Source organism: Lissotriton helveticus, chromosome 9, assembly GCF_964261635.1.
Source record: "Lissotriton helveticus chromosome 9, aLisHel1.1, whole genome shotgun sequence".
Lineage (NCBI taxonomy): Eukaryota > Metazoa > Chordata > Amphibia > Caudata > Salamandridae > Lissotriton > Lissotriton helveticus.
The window spans coordinates 502,287,506-502,306,714 of record NC_136070.1 but is presented as its reverse complement, the minus strand read 5'-3'; the positions used below and the strand labels follow the sequence as shown (position 1 = coordinate 502,306,714).

At 47.7% G+C, this 19,209-nt stretch overlaps 1 long non-coding RNA gene across 1 annotated transcript in view; it reads left to right on the top strand.

Moving 5' to 3' along the window:
* The first annotated feature begins 2,372 nt into the window (after window positions 1-2,372).
* Window positions 2,373-19,209, top strand: part of LOC144782805 (uncharacterized) — a 51,739-nt gene continuing 34,902 nt past the window's right edge. Inside the window, exon 1 of the long non-coding RNA XR_013601269.1 lies at window positions 2,373-2,535. This is a non-coding gene — a long non-coding RNA (uncharacterized LOC144782805). The remainder of the gene's footprint in view (window positions 2,536-19,209) is intronic.

The window sequence follows — 19,209 nt, the reverse complement described above, 5'->3', positions numbered from 1 at the left end:
AAGCCAATACCCATCCTAAACGCTAAAATTACCCTTGCCACCCCAAAACCCATACCCACCATGAACCCTAAAATTACCCTTGTCACCACGAAACCCATACCCACCCTGAATCCTAAAATATCCCATGGCACCCCAAAGCCCATACCCACCCTGAATCCTAATATTACCCTTGGCACACCAAAACCCATGCCCACTCTAAACCCTCAATTTCCCCTTGTCATCCCAAAACCCAAAACCCCAATCCACCCTGAACCCTAAAATTACCCTTGTCACCCCAAAACTCAAATCCACGCTGAACCCTAAAATTACCCTCCACACCCCAAAACCCATACCCACATTGAAACCTAAAATTACCATTGTCTCCCCAAAGCCCAAATTCACCCAGAACCCTAAAATTATCCTTGGCGTCCCAAAACCATACCCACTCTGAACCCTAAAATTACCCCTACACTGCAGAACCCACACCCACAATGAACCCTACAATTACCACCACACTCCAAAACCCAAACCCACCCTTAACCCATATTCTTACCTTATACTTACATGTAAAAAACATATGCCTTTACCATTCATGCCTTTACAACGAAATTGGGGGCACATTATCAAGGGCGACGTTAAAATTATCGCCGGCTTAGCGGCAGGAAACTGCCGCTAAAGCGGCGATAATGGGCTTGATAATATGCCCCAGAGAATTCCAATAGAAGCCCATGTTCACATCACAACATGGACTCCAATTGGAATTCTCAAGAGCATATTATCAAGCCCATTATAGCAGCGTTAGCGGCAGTATTCTGCCGCTAAACGGGCGATAATTTTTAACGCAGTTCTTGATAATATGCCCCTTAGTTGTAAAGAAGTGTGGTAAAGGCATATGCGTTGTAATGCCATGCGTTGTAATGTGTGCATTGTTGCCTTTTGGTCTGCATGCAAAGGCTGCCTGTTTTGGTTTGTGTGTCTTTGCATGTATGTGTGCGTGTGTGTGTGTGCACGCATAAATAAGTTGTTTTGTATGGTAGTATGCATGCATCTGATGTATATATCTGTGTATGAATCTCTAAGTTTATTATTGCTTTATTCAAACGATGTGCAAACGCCAACGCTGTTGGATATTTCGCTTCTTGTTCTAGTCGGAAATCTCATTAAAAGGAACATTCAATGGAAATACTGTCCCTAAATGGTCTCTCTTGTTTCAAATTTTGTAAAGCTGTATGTGGCTTTCACTCAAGGATGCGCTTTTGTTAGCGATGTAGAACTAACGTAAAATAATATGTTCTAAAATGTTCCACTCTAATGAATAGATTATTTGAAAAGTTAATAACTGTGTTTGTAAACGCAGAAGGAATGTAAAAAAAAAGACAGAGGAGGCTCTAATGTCAGTAATGAATCCACTTTTTTCAACGCAATGAGAGAACGTATCAGCATCATTCTCTTTGATAAACCAGATTGAAAATAACAATGTGACTTATTAAGATATAAACAGGTATGACCACAGTGCTTCAGCGCCACCTTTTGTAAGTGTTTGGAAAATGCATCACTCTCTCGCATTTGTAAGATTGTAAGAATGATGTGTCAGATTGCGAAGGATGTACAAAGACACAGAAAGGCTACTGGGAGAGAATTATTTAATTGAAACAGTACTTAATAAATATTGGCAGTTCACGTATATTTACCCTACACAAAGTCATATTTCAGACACAATGGGGCAAATTTACAACAAAGTAACGCAGCACGGTGCAGCAAGTAATTTTGCTGCACCATGCTGTGTTAGTTTGGAAAGCACAGAGATGCGACATATTTACAAGAAACCCCCAACCGAACAACCAGCCAACCAATAGGCCTGGAGGACAAAGGACATCACCCAGGAACTACCTCAAATGAGTCCCAACACCAGCTGCAGAAGGTCCAAGACAAAGCCCCATGCCAGCCCCAGAGCAATTGGGGATGCAGACGCCAATGGCCGCAGAGCCCCAGGTCAAAAATGGGCAAGAAAACAAGCACCATGCCAGGACCCCAAAGGACAGGGGAGACAAGCAGGAGCCAGGGACTCCATTGCCCACTATATCTCACAGTCCTGGTTTCACAGTAGCAAATAGCAAAAAGGAAATGGAAACCGCTACGTGGTACGCACCCCTGGGGCGGCAGACTCCTGACTCCAGCCCAGGCATGCACCAAATCTCAGAGCGCCTTGGCATAAGTCACCTTCCCACCGGCAGCCAGGCAGACCAGGGGCACCATCAGCACAGCTCCCACGCCACCAACCAGCCTCCATAGTGCACCCTCCAACCAACCCAGCCATCAGGAAGATGCTCCCCCACAACCCGGAAGTGTCCGAGAGGGACTGCGCACCAGCCGCAAAGGGCCAGCCGGCAACATCCAGGACTGCAAGCTCAGCAGGCGGAGAGGCACACCAGAAAACTCATGTCCAGACAACCCAGCAGCCAGACGGAGTCTCCAAAGATCGCTACTCACTCCAGAAGGAGCAGCACCCAGCACCTTGTCCCATTCGTGTCGGCAAAAGAACATGCAGAATGCTGGGTAAGTACTGGCTTTGTACTGCAAGTGGGAGGGGGTGGGGTGAGGGCCCCAACATTTCTCTGTTCTTTTGTCTGTCAGGGAGATGGTTATCTCCATAAGTAATGAATGGGACAAGGACAACGGACCTGGGGCTAATGCCATTTACCGGTTTCGGCTCTTTCACTTTGGTCACCTAGATCTCCACTGTCTAACAGAATCTGAGGGCACTGAGAGCTATGTCTGCCTTTTTCGAAGACTAGTTTGTAGAACTGAATCTCATATACACTGTAATATAGTGTTCAAAGTCATTTATCTAGTGATTTCTACAGGCAAGCCTCACTTCTAAGATTGTCAGATGGCACCAGATCACATGGGACAACACGGTTTCCTGCTGGTCTTCCTTGCAACTTCATAAACAAACTTGGTTCGCTTAAATTGAACAAATCAGACTTAAATACAATATATATGTATTTTGTTTTGAAAGGTAAGTTCAGAGCTGGGACCTGATGTCCTAGTGCCACGTAGTTATCAGATAGTATCAAGCTGCCGATTGCTAGCTTAGCATAAATGTAGTTTCTGTGTAGTACAGTAGTATACCTTACTTGAAACAAAAACTAAAATGGGGACTAACTCAATTTTTGATAGTTCAAGAGGGGTATGGAAAGGCGGGTGTTCAGATGTTTAAGTAGGCTGTTGGTAGGTTGTGCACGCATGGATTGCAAATGCATCCCTGTAGGACGAGGCACTCCTTAGGGTTCATAAAGGGACTCCAACATTGTTCATACATTTTTTTCTTTATTCATAGTGTTTTTGTAAGTTCATGATATTTATGGCATATCACAGGTAAATGATTTCAAATTCAATTAATATCAATTTCCATTCCATTCAAAAAAAGACTCCAATGCATTTCGGACTAGAACAGTCCTTTGTCAAGGAGTTCTGAAACGAAGAAGATACAGCAGACTATCAGACTGATGGGAATAGGCATAGCGGTGAAGTTGCAGCGTGTCCGTGTTTAAAGATGTTTAATACAACAGATACCCATGTTTAAAGATGGTTGAGAAAACCCATAGTGAGGGGGATTACGGCTGTGTCGGGTGAGTGCATTAGTAATAGGTTGAACTGTGTTGAAAGGGTAATACGGTACGGGTGAGGGGATATTGGTGGTGACATAAGCCTCGTACTTACGGAATAGAGGTACAGGCTGGGTTGGAACTGGAAGGCTGAAAAAAGCAAAATGAGGGGATAGCTTAAGTATAAAGTTAATCGGAGAGTGATTGGAAGCATAAATCGTCAAAAAGTGTGGAGAACTTACTTAAAGGTGCGAGCGCCGGATGAGTGGAGTAACGCCGGTGTGCAGAAAATGAAGTAACTTACAATGCAAGAGCAGGGAGTAAAAATTGAGGTTGAGAAATAAATAATAATATGTCATCCAACGACATCCCGCCCTCGCAAGATCTGTGCGACTCACTAGCCACCTTCTTCCATCGCAAGATCGCTGACATCCACGACAGCTTCAACACCTCTACTACCCAGAGGACAGCAGACCCCACCCCGATCGCCACCTGCACCAACCAGCTGACCTCCTGGTCCCACATGAATGACAAAGAAACACGCAAAGTCATGAACTCCATCCACTGAGGATCACCATCAGACCCCTGCCCACACCACATATTCAACAAAGCAGACACGACCATCGCACCCCAACTTCGGAAGGTCATCAAGATCTCCTTCGACACAGCGACATTCCCGGAAAGCTGGAAGCACGCCGAAATCAACGCCCTCCTCAAGAAGCCCAAGGCGGACCCCAAGGACCTCAAGAACTTCCGGCCCATCTCCCTGCTCCCGTTCCCGGCTAAGGTCATCGAGAAAATCGCCAACATACAACTGACCCGCCACCTTGAGGACAACAACATCTTAGACCCATCCAAGTCCGGATTCAGACGAAACCACAGCACCGATACAGCACTCATCGCCGCCACAGACGACATCAGGCACCAACTCTACAACGGTGAAACTTCAGTCCTCCTGGACCTGTCAGCCGCCTTCGACACGGTCAGCCACCGCACACGTAGGACACGCCTCCAAGAAGCCGGAATCCTGGAGAAGGCCCTGGCCTGGACCACGTCCTTCCTCTCCGGCAGAACCTAGAGAGTCCGCCTCCCACCCTTCCGATCCGAAGCCACCAACATCATCTGCGGCGTACCCTAGGGCTCATCCCGACCCTTTTCAACATCTACATGGCCCCCCTCGCACAAGTGGCCTGCCAACACGACCTGAGCATCATCTTCTATGCCAACGACACCCAGCTCATCCTCTCCCTCACCAAAGATCCACACACTGCCAAAACCAAACTCCACGAGGGAATGAAGGCTGTCGCTGAGTGGATGAGGAGCAGCCACCTGAAACTGAACTTGGACAAGACGGAGGTCCTCATCCTCGGCCCCACCCCCTCCGCCTGGGATGACTCCTGGTGGCCGAGCACACTGGGAACAGCACCCACACCCACCGACCACGCGCGCAACCTAGGATTCATCCTCGACTCCTACCTCTCCATGTCAAAGCAGGTCAACTCCATCTCCTCCTCCTGCTACAACACCCTCCGCATGCTTCGCAGGAGCTACAAGTGGATCCCGACCGAAACCAGAAGAACAGTGACCCAGGCCCTCGTCAGCAGCAGGCTGGATTACGGCACCGCACTCTACACAGGAATCTCGGCCAAACACCTACGACTTCTACAAAGCATCCAAAACGCCTCCGCCCGCCTGATCATCAACATCCCACGGCGCAGCCACATCACCCCCCACTTAAGAGACCTGCACTGGCTCCCCGTCAACAAGAGGATCACCTTCAAGCTCCTCACCCACGCACACAAAGCACTCCACAACACCAGACCAGCCTACCTGAACAGCAGGCTCAACTTCCACACTCCCGCCAGCTCCGCTCCGCAAGCCTCGCCCTCGCCGCCATCCCGCGCATCCAACGAACGACCTCCAGTGGCAGATCCTTCTCCTTCCTTGCCGCCAAGACCTGGAACACCCTTCCCACCCATCTACGGCAGACCCAAGACCTGCTCAGCTTCAGAAGACTCCTCAAGACCTGGCTCTTCGAGCAGTAGCTGCACCCTCCTCCCCTCAGCGCCTTGAGACCCTCACGGGTATGTAGTGCGCTTTACAAGTTACTGATTGATTGATTGATTGATTGATTGATTGATTCACATACGCATCTTATTTAATATGCTGAGAATCATGAGTTAAACCTTGTATATGAGCATTCTGACGAATCCAGGACAATAAGAGTTCTAACAACAAATTGAAGAGGAATGGGGAAAGGGGGCAACCCTGGCGAACTCCTCTGTGTAAATTGAAATAAGAAGATATTAATCCATTTCTACAAATGGCCACCTTACGGAAAGTATAAAGAAGAGATATTAAAGCCACGATTTTTGGGCCAAAACCAAACCAGGCTAAAGTATGAAATACATAAATCCAAATAACACGGTCAAAAGCCTTCTCGGCATCCAGGGCAATGGCAGCCATAGGATACCTATGGATCTAGAAATTACATTGCAGAATAAGCAAGTGTTATCAGAAAGATATCTACCAAACCAGATTGCTCTTTTCCCCCTGGAGATCAGGAAGGAACGATTCAAGTCAGAGAGCTATTGCTTTGGAAAAGATCACATAATTCTGGTTAACTAAATATATAGGCCAAAAAAGTATACGAAATTGTGGGCCGTTGCCTTCTTTCGGAATGAGGCATATATAAGTATCTAAAAAGGAGCCAGGTGAGGCTGAAGAGTTAACAAGAGATTGAGTTAACAAAGCTAATCTGGGGAGATGTACTTTGGAAAAGTCTGATTACGAAGAAAAAAGTCACGAACAATGGATTAAAGGAACAAATAAAAGTAGTATCCAATAGTAATGAATTATTGAATCGCCACCATTTAGGGAAGATGTAAGCGGGTAAGATATCTAAATGCATGAGCAGAGATTAATATACAACCAATATCCGCTGAATGTAAGGATTGAGGTAAATGATGTGAAATAAAAACAGGCGATTCGGGATTGGGTGTGATTTACTGGGGAAAAAAACTTATAGTCCCGTAAAGTCGGGTTACACAATCAATATCAAGGCAATGTGATAATTATTGCTCAGTCCTCTTAGCGCGAGGATAATTATCGCCGGTCAACTCTGAATGTTATAGCAGAGATAGCGTGCTATCAGCAACGCTTATCTCCAAAGCGATAAAATTCAGCGCGCAGGCTGCCAATTGTGCGATTATTGTTGGAAACACAGCGATAATCGCACAAGGTTTGACGAAAGCTTGCTGATAGGGCAAGGCATAATTAGCCATGATATCCACCTTACATAGGATATCATGGCTAAGTTAGTTTTGAAGCAGGCGCAAGGAAAGTAGCAATAACATAGGTTAACGCTACTTTGCTTGTCACTCTGCAGGTTAGCATGCCCATTGATAGTTGGAGAAATGTTGCTTAGCGACATTTCTCCAGTTATGTCAGGGCAGGAACTCCCACTTTGCATCTCATTAGAGATGCAAAGATGGGCGTTGGGGGAAAGGGCAATAATGCAAGGATTCACACGATAGCGTGACCTTGCTGATTAGGCGATATAATTATCGCAGCTTTCCGTCTGGAAACGGACGCTAAAGCGGCAATAATTTTATCTCCGGGGCTTGATGATATGCCCCTTAGTGTTTTGTTTGGTACGTTAGGCAAAAAGGAATTTCTATCTAGGGAAGGATGAGCAGGTAATTTGCAATCACCTGCAAGGGCTAGGTGTCATCTGGAAGTTGTGAAAGCTTCTTTGAAATCAGGGACCATAATTGACAGTCAGGTGCATTAGGACCCTGAATATTAAAAAGGCAATATGCACTTTATCAATGCATACTTTAAGTAAAATCAACTGAGATTTGTGGCACGGTATTACAAGTCTATGTTTTTTCCCTATAGTAGGTGAGAAGAAAACTTTCCCCACCCATTCCCTCTTTAATTTTTTGGATTCGTTGTCAGATAAATGAGATTCTTGGAAGAAAGCAAGGTGTGTACCAAGCTTTGACAAGTGAGCACAAGCTTGTTGTCTGTTGATTGGAGAGTTTAAACCCCTGACATTCCAGGAGACCATTGTAAAAACCATTTGAGTAAGTCAAATTGAAGATAATAATCAGACCACATTGGAAAGATAATATAATAGAGCCATACAAATACTAAAGAAAATAACAGCTTGAAAAGAAAGAGAACATTTTGAAAAACTACAGGGAGGAAGGAAAAAGGGAGAATAGTGGACACCAGAATGAGAATGAAACAGAGAGATACTCGAAAATAGAATCCAATATCATCTTGTAGACAACATACAACACAAGCAACAAAAAGGGGGGGACCACAAGGAGAAGACATTGTGTCCGAATCACAAGGGGCAACAACGGATAGGGGCAGTGCGACAAAAACGATAATGAAGATAGGCTGCAAGAAAAAAGAGAATAATATAAAGATGTTAAGCCTAAAAAAATAAAAAATATTCTCCTACAAAAATCAATATCTACAGGTCAGCTATGACATTAGAGAAAAATAATTATATATGCAAGATGAGGACAAAAACATACACTACAATATAATATAATCTGTAAATAACGGTTTTGCAAAGTCATCCTGTGCCCTGGGCACCCCCAACTTTTTGCTTACTGATACTGGTGGTAACTGATTTTGACTGACTCTGGGCTCTGCCTAACCAGGCCCAGGGCCAGTGCTAAGCTGAAAGAGAAACATTAGGATATAGTTAAAACACCTAACATACACTAGGGTACACTATGGTTTGGTGGGGGTACCCCTGTAATTGGCATGATTTACCCCATAATCCACTGGTATATAATAGGGGAGGGGATTGAAACTACCTAGAAGTCCCCAGTACCCTGGGGCATGGTAGTTTAGAGGCCAGCAGTTTGTTCTGCACTTGCATGTGTGCGCTGCTGAAGCCTGAGGTCAGTTTAAAAGCAGCACTGGGTGCCATGACTGCTTTTAAAAAGTAAATTGGGCCCACACTCGACTTTGGTGGTAGGGGCACTTACAAATGGATAACCTACAATGTTTTGGCATATTAGGGACCCCTAGGTATCCCAGGGGTGGGGGGGAGGTCAGGTATTTATAAGGTACACCCTTATAAAAGGAGTTTTTATATGCCTGGGTAAAGTGAGATTTCACATTTCATTCCCCACATTGTGGTAAAGTGCTGCTCAAATTCGACTTTGATGCTAGGAGCACTGTGGAAAGAGGATGTGCAATATTTCTGCAGAATCAGAAGCCCTAAAGTCTCTCCTAGTTGCACATGGGGTGGGTGTCCTGTAGAAATGAGGGAACAACTTATAAAATATGTTTTTATAAGCCCTGGTTCTAGAAAACTGGCCCAAGTCATTTTCCCCATTGCAAATCCCAGGCCGTATAGGTTAACATTGCAGGAAGTTAATAAACAATAACTCCTGAAAGGAAGGAGATAGAGCTACCGTTCAAAGACTTCTCAGAATAGTATTGCTGAATCCTACAGTATCACATTGTTGAATATCTCCGAAAGTGTACATACAATAAGTTATAAGACTTTCTTGTTTGTAAGTCCAAATTCAGCCTTCCAGTGGTCTTCCCTGAGTGTTCAGAGTTAAGTGGATTAGCCAGGCTGCTTTAAAGAGGTAGAAAAAATCTTTATTTGGATAAAAGAAAAATATCCTTAAAAGCATTACAAATTGAATCCACAAATCGGTACATTGTAATTAAAAAATTTCAAAACATATTTTACCACAGTTGAACAGTAAAAATCTATCGACACCAGTTACTCGATTTATATTGCACCTTAAAAATTAAAACAATTGTGTAATAGACAGCGATAACACTTAGTAAAAGAGCAGGGGGAATTGATGTACTGACGTTTGACAACTAAAACTCATAATTTTATTATTTTCTTTTTTTAACTTAAAACTAAGGGCTGAAAAGCAGCTTAGGTAGGGCCACTGGACAGGACAGGGCGGGAGATTACTGCTCCTTCCGCCTTTGCTGTAAAGATGCGATGTGCATCCCGAATATATGTTGTAAAGGCGATATTCAGAGCTATGTTTTCTGGACAAAGAGAGGTGATAATTGCCTGTCTACAGGTCCGAACACCCAACCCGTTCCACTCTGCTCTGTGTTTACGTCTACGTTGGAACGTAAGTGCGGGGCATAAGCAAACCACGTGCTCTAGCGTTTCAGTTGTCATGCCGCACCCTCTGCAGGTTAGATCTTCCGTGGTACGCTGCCATGTGGACAGATCTTTTAAAAAACGCCAAACCCCCAATCTGATGGCCAAAAAACTCCGCTTTAAGTGCAGTGAATAAGTACAGGAGAGGTAAGTAGCCGGAGATATGCGCCCATAAGAGTTCATGACTGACCATGCATGGCTGCGTCTGCGGAGTTGCGCTTTGTCCATAATGAGTGAGCACATCCTGACGCTTTTTTTGATACATGTTTCAAATGCTGTTATGCTGGGGTTGAGGGCCCATAGATCACCCGCCGCCATTTCGCGGATAGAGTCTGTAAAAAGGCGGCCATACGAGCCCCCAGGGTTCTTCTGACTGATCTCCAACCAAACTAGAGACTCTAAAGTACCTATAGCTGCTTTTCTAAGTTTGTGACAAAAGTTTAGATATGTGCCGGTGTTGAAAGCCTCATGATTTAATAAGCCCAGTTCTAGCCTGATCTCGGCAGCAGAGGCAGATTTGGGCAAATGTAGTACTTTTTTGTAAATCTTGGTCACGAGTTGGTTCAGAGTTGTGTTTAGCTTACCCCTAAATATTTTGTTACCATACGTTAGGGAGGGTCCGACTTTTGCTCTCAAAATTTCCAGTAGGAATGAGAGGGTTGGACCGGACAGCTCTTTAGCAAGCTTAGATAAAGTAACCTGTAGGATCGTGGCTTTTACTGCAATTTCATCACGCTGTTTGGAGAAGTTACCCCTGGAATCAAAATGGACCCCTAAGTATTTATATGAGCGTCCTATTGTTAGATTATTATTGTTATATGACCACACAACGCTGCCATTGCGTTTCCTTCCAAAGGACACAACTTGGGTTTTCTTTAAGTTTACCTCAAGTTGGTTCTTAATTGTGTAACTGTGTAGCCTGTCCAAAAGCCTTTGAAGCCCGACCCGAGTAAGGCTGAAAAGAACCAGATCGTCGGCGTAAAGAAGATTACTTATTGCTACGCCTCCAACCTTAGGGGGGTGACTGTTTATTTCATCAAGTGTGACCAGCAAATCTGTAATGAACAGGTTAAAAAGGAGGGGGCCAGCACGCACCCCTGTTTGACTCCTCTGGTTGTCATGATTTTCCGTGAGAGGTGCGTGCTGGACCCCAGCTTCACCCGAAAACCCAGGTGTGTGAGTGAAGTCGGATTATCGCATCCAGAAGTTTTTCAGAAATCCCCCATTTTTTCTTTGAAGAGGTGATAAAGAGCCCCTGGGGTTACTGTTGTAAAAACATCGAGTTGCTTATCTAAGCCATTGTGTCAGCCATTGTGTCAGTATAATGTTCCCCCCTAAAAGATGTGCTTCTTTAATTTGTGCGTTTCATTGTTATCATCAGTATGTTTCCCACTAAAAAGATGTGCTTCTTTAATTTGTGCGTTTCATTGTTACAATCAGAATTAGTGGATTAAAGGGCACAGTATCATAAAGCTTGACTTGTAGTGTTCAATGTTTGTTGCTTGAGTCAGACGACTTGTTTAATCAAAAGGACTCGTGACTTTTGCTTTGTTACAACGTGTATGCAAATCACACGTTTTGAGCTCATGCAAACCGCCTACTCAAACGCGTGCAAACCGCCTTCCCAAACACGTGCAGAGAAGCCTATTTAAACCCCACCCGTCCTAAGCTCAGTGCTTCACTTTGTGCCATCAAAGCGTCTCTTACCTGCTTCTGTATTTCCTCGGTCCTGCGTCTTCAGGAGCAGGCATCCGGCTGGAACCATTTCTCACCCAGCGGTCTTCTCCTCACTCCGGTGGACTTCCTGATTCCGGTGCTCTTCCCCTGCTGGACTTCCGGTTGTTTTTTTCTTGTTCCTGCGAAAAGTCAAAAAAGAAAAGCAAACAGTAGAGGTTGCCAGGTAACGCAGCGCTAATCATGCCCTGCAATCTCCCCTCCTGAGATCTCCGGTAAGGTTTTTTGAGCCAGGGTTGAGCATAGGAATAATTTTCTAAGACCTATGCTGAGTCCTACCATGTGTTAGTGGCCTTATTGCCAGTGGCAGACCTACAATTGCCCCTACCAATAACCCACTTTCCAACAGCTGGAGCTCAGTTTAGGTGGCTGCATGCTGCCAAGAAGACGAAGAAGGCAGGGTTGCTTGAGTCCCTAAAGGCCTAGGCCAGGGCAGCTGAGGAGAACCCAGGGGGATGGGAGGATGTTCCCCCCAACCTCACCCAAGAGAGGGGTGGGGATGAGACCTCTTCCATTGTGACTAGTGTTAGCCATGTGAATCAAGGTGGTAGTGGGAGTGGGGAAGGGTCCCTTACTCCAGAACCACTACCGTCCCTTGCAGAGAGACAGCTTCAGGATCATTTAACTTTGATAGCTTTAGAGCAAAGGAAACTGGACTTGGATGAGAAGAGATGGGAGAGGGAGGAGGAGAAAAGGAATGGTGGCAGCGAAAGTGAAGAAGATGCTGAAATGTCCAGGGGTGGTAGATTTGAACCTAAACTTCCCAAGGGCATAGTACCCAAGTACACTGAGGGGGATGACATGACAGGTGGCTAGCAGCTTTTGAGAGGGCCCTTAAAATGAGTAGGGTCCAATCTAGGTATTGGGGTGCACTCATGTGGGAGTAGATCCCAGTAGCTGGGAGGGATAGGCTCCTGACCACCAGGGAGAGAATGCAGAATCGTACTAGCAGATGAAGGCATGCTTTGTCAAGAAATGTGGTCTGACTCCAAAGCAGTACAGGGTGAAGTTTAGAGGCACCCAGAAATTGAGTTCAAAGTCTTGAGTAGACTTTGTGGATGTTTCAGTGAAGGCACAGGAAGGCTGGATTGTTGGTAACAAAGTTAACACATATGAGGGATTGTATAATTTGTTTTTGAAGGAACATATTTTGACTCATTGTGCAGAAGAGAAGTTACACAAGTATCTGGTGGAGTCTAAGCTGACAGACCCCAGAGAGTTGGGTCAAAAACCTAAGGAGTCCTCCAAAGACCCACAAAAACATGCACAAGAATGGGGGCCCGAGCCAACCCAAATTCAAAGGGAAGGGGTTTCAGGGAAAGCCTGGAAGATTCTTTGATCCCTCAAAGGTGGTTCAGTGCTTTGACTGTAACCAGCCAGGGCATTAGCAGGGAGATTCTGTCTGCGCCAAGAAGCTCCCCCCTAAGGGGCCATCCACAGGGATTGCCAGTGTCAGTGTAGGGGTGGAGAGTGGTACCCCAGAGAGGGGTAGTGAGGTGGTAGAAGCAATCTTAGTGTCCCTGGGAGGGGTGAATATTGCCACCCTTGCTGCCTTACCTCCACACATGGACAAGTACAGGCAGAGGCCTAAAGTGAATGAGACTGAGGTTGAGGTCATCAGAGACAGTGGGGCTAGTGTAACTATGGTCCTGGGTGAACTGGTGCCTCCAGAGAGGTTGTTACCTGGTGAGTTTCACCAGGTGACATATGCAGATTACACTACCAAACTCCATCCTATGGCTGTGGCGGATTTGGAATGGGGAGGTGTGACAGGCCCAATGAAGGTAGCTGTGTCAAGGGTGCTCCCTGTCCAGTGTTTACGGGGCAATGATCTTGAATCATCTGTGTGATTAGAGGTGGAGAGAAGACTCCATATGACAATATTGGAGCTCCCTGAGTGGGTATGTGCTGTGACTAGGTCACAGACTACTAGCCAGAAGGGAGGGGCGGGACACTTGGACCCTGGAACAAAGGACACAGCATCCAAGTACATGGGCACTTGGCCTGGTGAGCCAGCCCAGGGAAATCCAGAGGTGCAGGAAACATCTAACCCTGATGGGGAGGATCTGGTCTCTGAGGGAGGGACTCCATCCCTGCTAGAGCTGTCAGCTTTGGCAGAACTGACAGGAGCAAGTGGACCCTCCAGAGAGGAGTTCAGTCAGGGACAGCGTGACTGTCCCACCCTTGAGAGCTTGAGGTGGATTGCTTCTAAGCAAGAGGAGGGGGATGCCAGTGGGTTTCACAAACTCTACTGGGAAGATGGACTGCTTTATACTGAGGCCAGAAACTTCAAGGAGGGGGCCACCAGGAGGTTGGTGGTGCCCCAGAAGTAGAGAGAGGTCATCCTGACTTTGGGTCATGATATCCCTTGGCAGGACATTTGGGACAGACAAAGACATGGAACCGGTTGGTGAACCATTTCTACTGGCCCTATATATCTGAAAAAGTAAAGGAGTTTTGCAGCTCCTGTGTCACCTGTCAGGCCAGTGGCAAGGCAAGGGGCAAGACAAATGCTCCCCTAACACCACTGCCTGTGGTTGGGGTTCCTATTGAAAGGGTGGGGATGGACATCTTAGTGGTAGTTGACCATGCTAATAGGTACCCTGAAGCCATACCTCTTAGAACCATTGATGCTCCTGCGGTGGCTAGAGCACTGCTTGGTGTGTTCACCAGAGTGGGTTTTCCAGAAAGAGGAGGTGTCAGATGGGGGCACAAACTACTTGTCCAACTATCTGACTGCTATGTGGGATGAGTGTGGCGTTAACTTCAAGTTCTATCACCCACAAACAAATGGTCTTGTTGAGAGATTCAACAAAACCCCTAAGGGCATGATAAAAGGGTTGTCAGAGAAACTCAGGAGGAAATTCTCCTCCCATGCTTATTGTTTGCCTACAGGGGGGTACCACAGAAAAGGGTTGGTTTCAGTCCATTTGAGTTGTTGTTTGGGCACCCTGTGAGGGGACCATTGAGCATGCTAAGATAGTCTTTAGAGACGCCTCATAAAGAATCAAAGGACAATGTGCTTGACTATGTGCTAGGCCTGAGATCTAGAATGGCAGAGTACATGTACAAGGCAAACAGGAAACTGGAGGCAAGCCATGAGCTCATGAAGCACTGGTATGATCAAAAGGCTACTATGTCTGAGTATACTACAGGACAATTTGTGTGGGTGTTGGAGCCTTCGGCTCCCAGGGCCCTCCATGACAATCAATCAATCAGGAGTTTGTTAAAGCGCGACTACTCACCCGTAAGGGTCTCAAGGCGCTAGGGGTGGGGGGGAGTTGGGTGGGTGCAGGTTCCATTCCATCAAGGAGGGGTCTGTCGAAGAGCCAGGTTTTGAGGTTTCTTGCGAAGATGGGGAGCGATGTTGTCTGTCTGAGGTGGAGCGGAAGGGCGTTCCATGCTTTGGCCGCGAGGAATGAGAAGGAGCGGCCTCCCGATCTGGTCTTTCTGGTGCGGGGGACCACAGCGTAGGAAAGCTGGGCTGATTGTAGGGTACTTTGGGGTGCGTGGAATTTGAGTCGGCTGTTCAGGTATGCTGGTCCGGTGCCGTGGAGGGCCTTGTGTGCGTGGGTGAGCATCTTAAAGGTGATTCTCGCCTCGACGGGGAGCCAGTGGAGTGTGCGCAGGTGCTGGGAGATGTGGCAGTGTTTTGGCAGGTTGAGGACCAGTCTTGCGGCGGCGTTCTGGATGTTCTGTAGCTTGCGGATGAGGTTTTTGTTTATTCCGGCGTAGAGTGCGTTGCCGTAGTCGAGTCTGCTGGTGACCAGGGCGTGAGTGACTGTCTTTCGGTGTTCGAGGGAGATCTATTTGAAGGTCTTACGAAGGAGGCGGAGGGTGTGGAAGCAGGAAGATGAGACAGAGTTGATCTGACGGTCCATTTTGAGCTTGGAGTCCAGGATGATTCCCAGGTTGCGTGCGTGGTCTGTGGGGGTTGGCGGGTTTCCGAGGGCGGTGGGCCACCAGGTGTCACTCCAGGCGTCGGGGTTTGGGCCCATGATGAGTACTTCTGTTTTGTTGGTGTTTAGTTGTAGGCAGCTGTTTTTCATCCATTTGGCGACGGCTTCCATGGCTTCTCGAAAGTTGCGTCTGGCGGTGTTGGGCTCGTTGGATAGGGAGAGGATGAGCTGGGTGTCGTCTGCATATGACACGATGTTGAGTCCGTAGGTTCTGATGATGGGGGCAAGTGGAGCCATGTAGACGTTGAAGAGCGTCGGGCTGAGGGAGGAGCCCTGGGGGACTCCGCAGGTGATAGGTGTGGGGTCCGAGAGGAAAGGGGGGAGTCTGACCCGCTGCGTCCTGCTGGAGAGGAAGGAGCAGATCCAGTCGAGGGCCTTGTCCTGGATTCCTGCATCGTAGAGTCTGCGTATTAGGGTGCGGTGGGAGACTGTGTCGAACGCCGCTGATAGGTCGAGGAGGATGAGGGCTACTGTTTCTCCTTTGTCCAGTAAGGTGCGGATGTCGTCTGTTGCGGCGAGGAGGGCGGTCTCCGTACTGTGGTTTTTTCTGAAGCCGGATTGGGAGGAGTCGAGGATGTTGTGTTCTTCAATGAATGTGGCGAGTTGGCCGTTGATGGCTTTCTCGATGACTTTCGCTGGGAACGGGAGCAGGGAGATGGGTCTGTAGTTTTTGAGGTCGGTGGGGTCCGCTGAGGGTTTCTTTAGGAGGGGGTTGACCTCGGCGTGTTTCCAGTCGTCGGGGAATGAGGCGGTTGCCAGGGAGCGGTTGATGGTTTGGCGGAGCATGGGTGCGAGGGTGTTGGCGGCTCTGTTGAAGATGTGGTGGGGGCAGGGGTCCGTGGGGGCCCCTGAGTGGATTGACTTCATTGTCTTCAGTGTGTCTTCGATGGTGAGGGCTGTCCAGTCATCAATCGCTGGTTTCCGGGTGTCGGGGGTGGTTGGTGAGGGTTCAGTGTGTTGGTTGTCTTCGTCGAAGTTGTCGTAGATGCTCTTGATTTTGTGGTGGAAAAAGATGCTGAGTTTGTCGCAGAGGTCTTGTGAGGGAGGGATGTCGGTAGACTCGCTGGTGGGTTGGGCGAACTCCTTGATGATGCTGAAGAGTTCCTTGCTGTTGTGTGCGTGGGTGGAGATTCTGTCTTCAATCGCTTTTTTCCTCGTTTCTCTGATGAGTTGATGGTGGGCGTTGGTGGCGGCTCTGAAGTTGTTGTGGGCTTCTGTGGATTTGGTGTTTCTCCAGGCCTTTTCGAGGCGGCGGCATGTGCGCCTGTACTCTCGAAGTTCGGTGGTAAACCATCTGGCTTTCTTGGCACGGGTATTGTTGTTTTTCTTGAGGGGGGCTATGGTGTTGGTGCTGTCCGAGATCCATCTATGCAGGGTTCGGGTTGCGGTGTTGGGGTCGTCGTTTGCCGCGATGGGTGGGGTGGAGTTGTTGAGTGAGGAGGTGAGCTGGTCATCTGTGATTTTGGTCCAGTTTCTTTGTGGAAGCAGGTGCTGGTGTCTGTGGATGGTGGGTGTTCTGAAGGTGAAGTGTACGCAACGATGGTCGGTCCATGGGAGTTCGGTGGTGTGGCTGAAGGTGATGGAGTTTCCTGTAGTGAAGAGGGGGTCGAGGGTGTGTCCTGCTGAGTGCGTGGGCTCGGTCACGATCTGGCAGAGTCCAATGTTGTGGAGGTTGTCCAGGAGGGATGTGGTGTTGGGGTCCAGTTGATTGTCGAGGTGGAAGTTGAGGTCTCCCAGCAGGGTGTAGTTGGTGGATGCAATGGCCTGCGGGGAGATAATGTCCGTGATGGAGTTGGCGAAGGGTCCGTGGGGTCCAGGGGGTCGGTATATGAGGGTTCCTCGGAGGGCTGCGGTGGGGCTGGCCAGTATCTTGAAGTGAAGGTGTTCCATCAGTTCTGTGGACTCGTCGGGGAGTGTGCTCAGGCGGAGGCTGGATTTGTGGACGATGGCGATTCCTCCTCCTGGGTGGATGGGGCGGTCCTTCCTGGACAGGTGGAGTCCAATCTTAGAGAAGAAGGGTGAGGTTACCTATTTGGTTGACCTTGGCACCCCCAGGAACCCTCATAGGGTCCTGCATGTGAATAGATTGAAACCCCATCATGACAGGGCAGACATGGCCATGTTACTGGTCACTGATGAGGGTGTGGAGGTGGAAACTGAGCCTGTGCCCGACCTCCTCTCCACTAATGTTCAAGATTGGTCAGTGGAGTTAGTGGTACTCTCTTCCAAATTGACAGACCAGCAGCGCAGAGACTGTAAGCAGGTGCTGGAGCAGTTTGCTGGCCTGTTTTCTTTGACCCCAGACTTCACTGAGCGGTGTGTGCACCACATTGACACTGGTGCCAGCCTTCCTGTCAAAAATAAACTGTACAGGTTGTCCGACCATGTCAGAGCCAGCATTAAAGCTAAGGTTGCTAAGATGCTGGAACTGGGGGTAATTGAACCGTCTGAGAGTCCATGGGCCAGTCCAGTGGTGCTGGTACCTAAACCTAATCCTCAGGGGGGATCCAAGGAGTTACAGTTCTGTGTGGACTTCAGAGGATTGAATGCGGTTGCAAAGACTGATGCTCACCCTATACCTAGAGCTGATGAGCTCATTTATAGGTATGGGGCTGCTAAGTACCTGAGTACTTTTGATTCGACTTCAGGTTACTGGCAGATTGCCCTCACAGATGGAGCAAAGGAGAGGTCAGCATTCTCCATACCAGAGGGACATTATCAGTTCAAGGTAATGCCCTTTGGATTAAAGAATGCATTTGCCACCTTCCAAAGATTGGTGAACAGGGTCTTGTCTGGGTTGGAACAGTTTAGTGCAACTTACCTGGATGATATAGCTGTTTACAGTTCTACCTGGGGGATCACTTAAACCACCTAAATGAAGTGTGTCAGGCCATGCAGCAAGCAGGCCTGACTATTAAGACAAGCAAGTGCCAAATAGGGCAGAGTTCTGTGGTGTACCTGGGCCATCTGGTAGGTGGGGGCCAAGTACAACCTCTCCAACACAAAATCCAAACTATTTTGGATTGGACAGCTCCTGTTACCCAGACTCAGGTCAGGTCGTTCCTTGGACTGACAGGGTGTTAGGGGCCCCACAATGGTTCCATAATTTTGAACACACCTCTAAAAAGAGCCTAAGGAAGGTGATTTGGACCCCAGAGTGTCTGAAGGCTTTAGACACTCTGAAAGCTGCTATGTGTTCAACACCTTTACTACTGGCCCCTGACAACACAAAGGAATTTATGGTTCAGACAGATGCTTCAGAGCAAGGGATTGGGGCAGTATTGGCACAGCTAAATGGAGAGTGCCTTGATCATCCAGTTGCCTTTATTAGCAGGAGGCTTCTTCCCAGAAAGCAGAGGTGGAGTGCCATTGAGAGAGAGGCTTTTGCTGTGGTGTGGTGTAGTCCCTGAAAAAGCTGAGGCCATATTTGTTTGGGACTCACTTTTGTGTTCAAACTGACCACAGGCCTCTCAGGTGGCTCATGCAGATGAGAGGGGAGAATCCCCAGCTGTTAAGGTGGTCCCTTTCCCTACAGGGAATAGACTTTACAGTGGAACATAGACCTGGGGTTGCCCATGCAAATGCAGATGGACTTTCCAGGTTTTACCACTTAGCTGATGAGGATTACCAGGGTGTAGGTTAGTAACCCATCACCTTTATTTGGGGAGGGGGCTATGTTGCAAAGTCATCCTGTGCCGTGGGCACCGCCCAACTTTTTGCTGACTGATACAGGTGGTAACTGATTTTGACTGACCCTGGG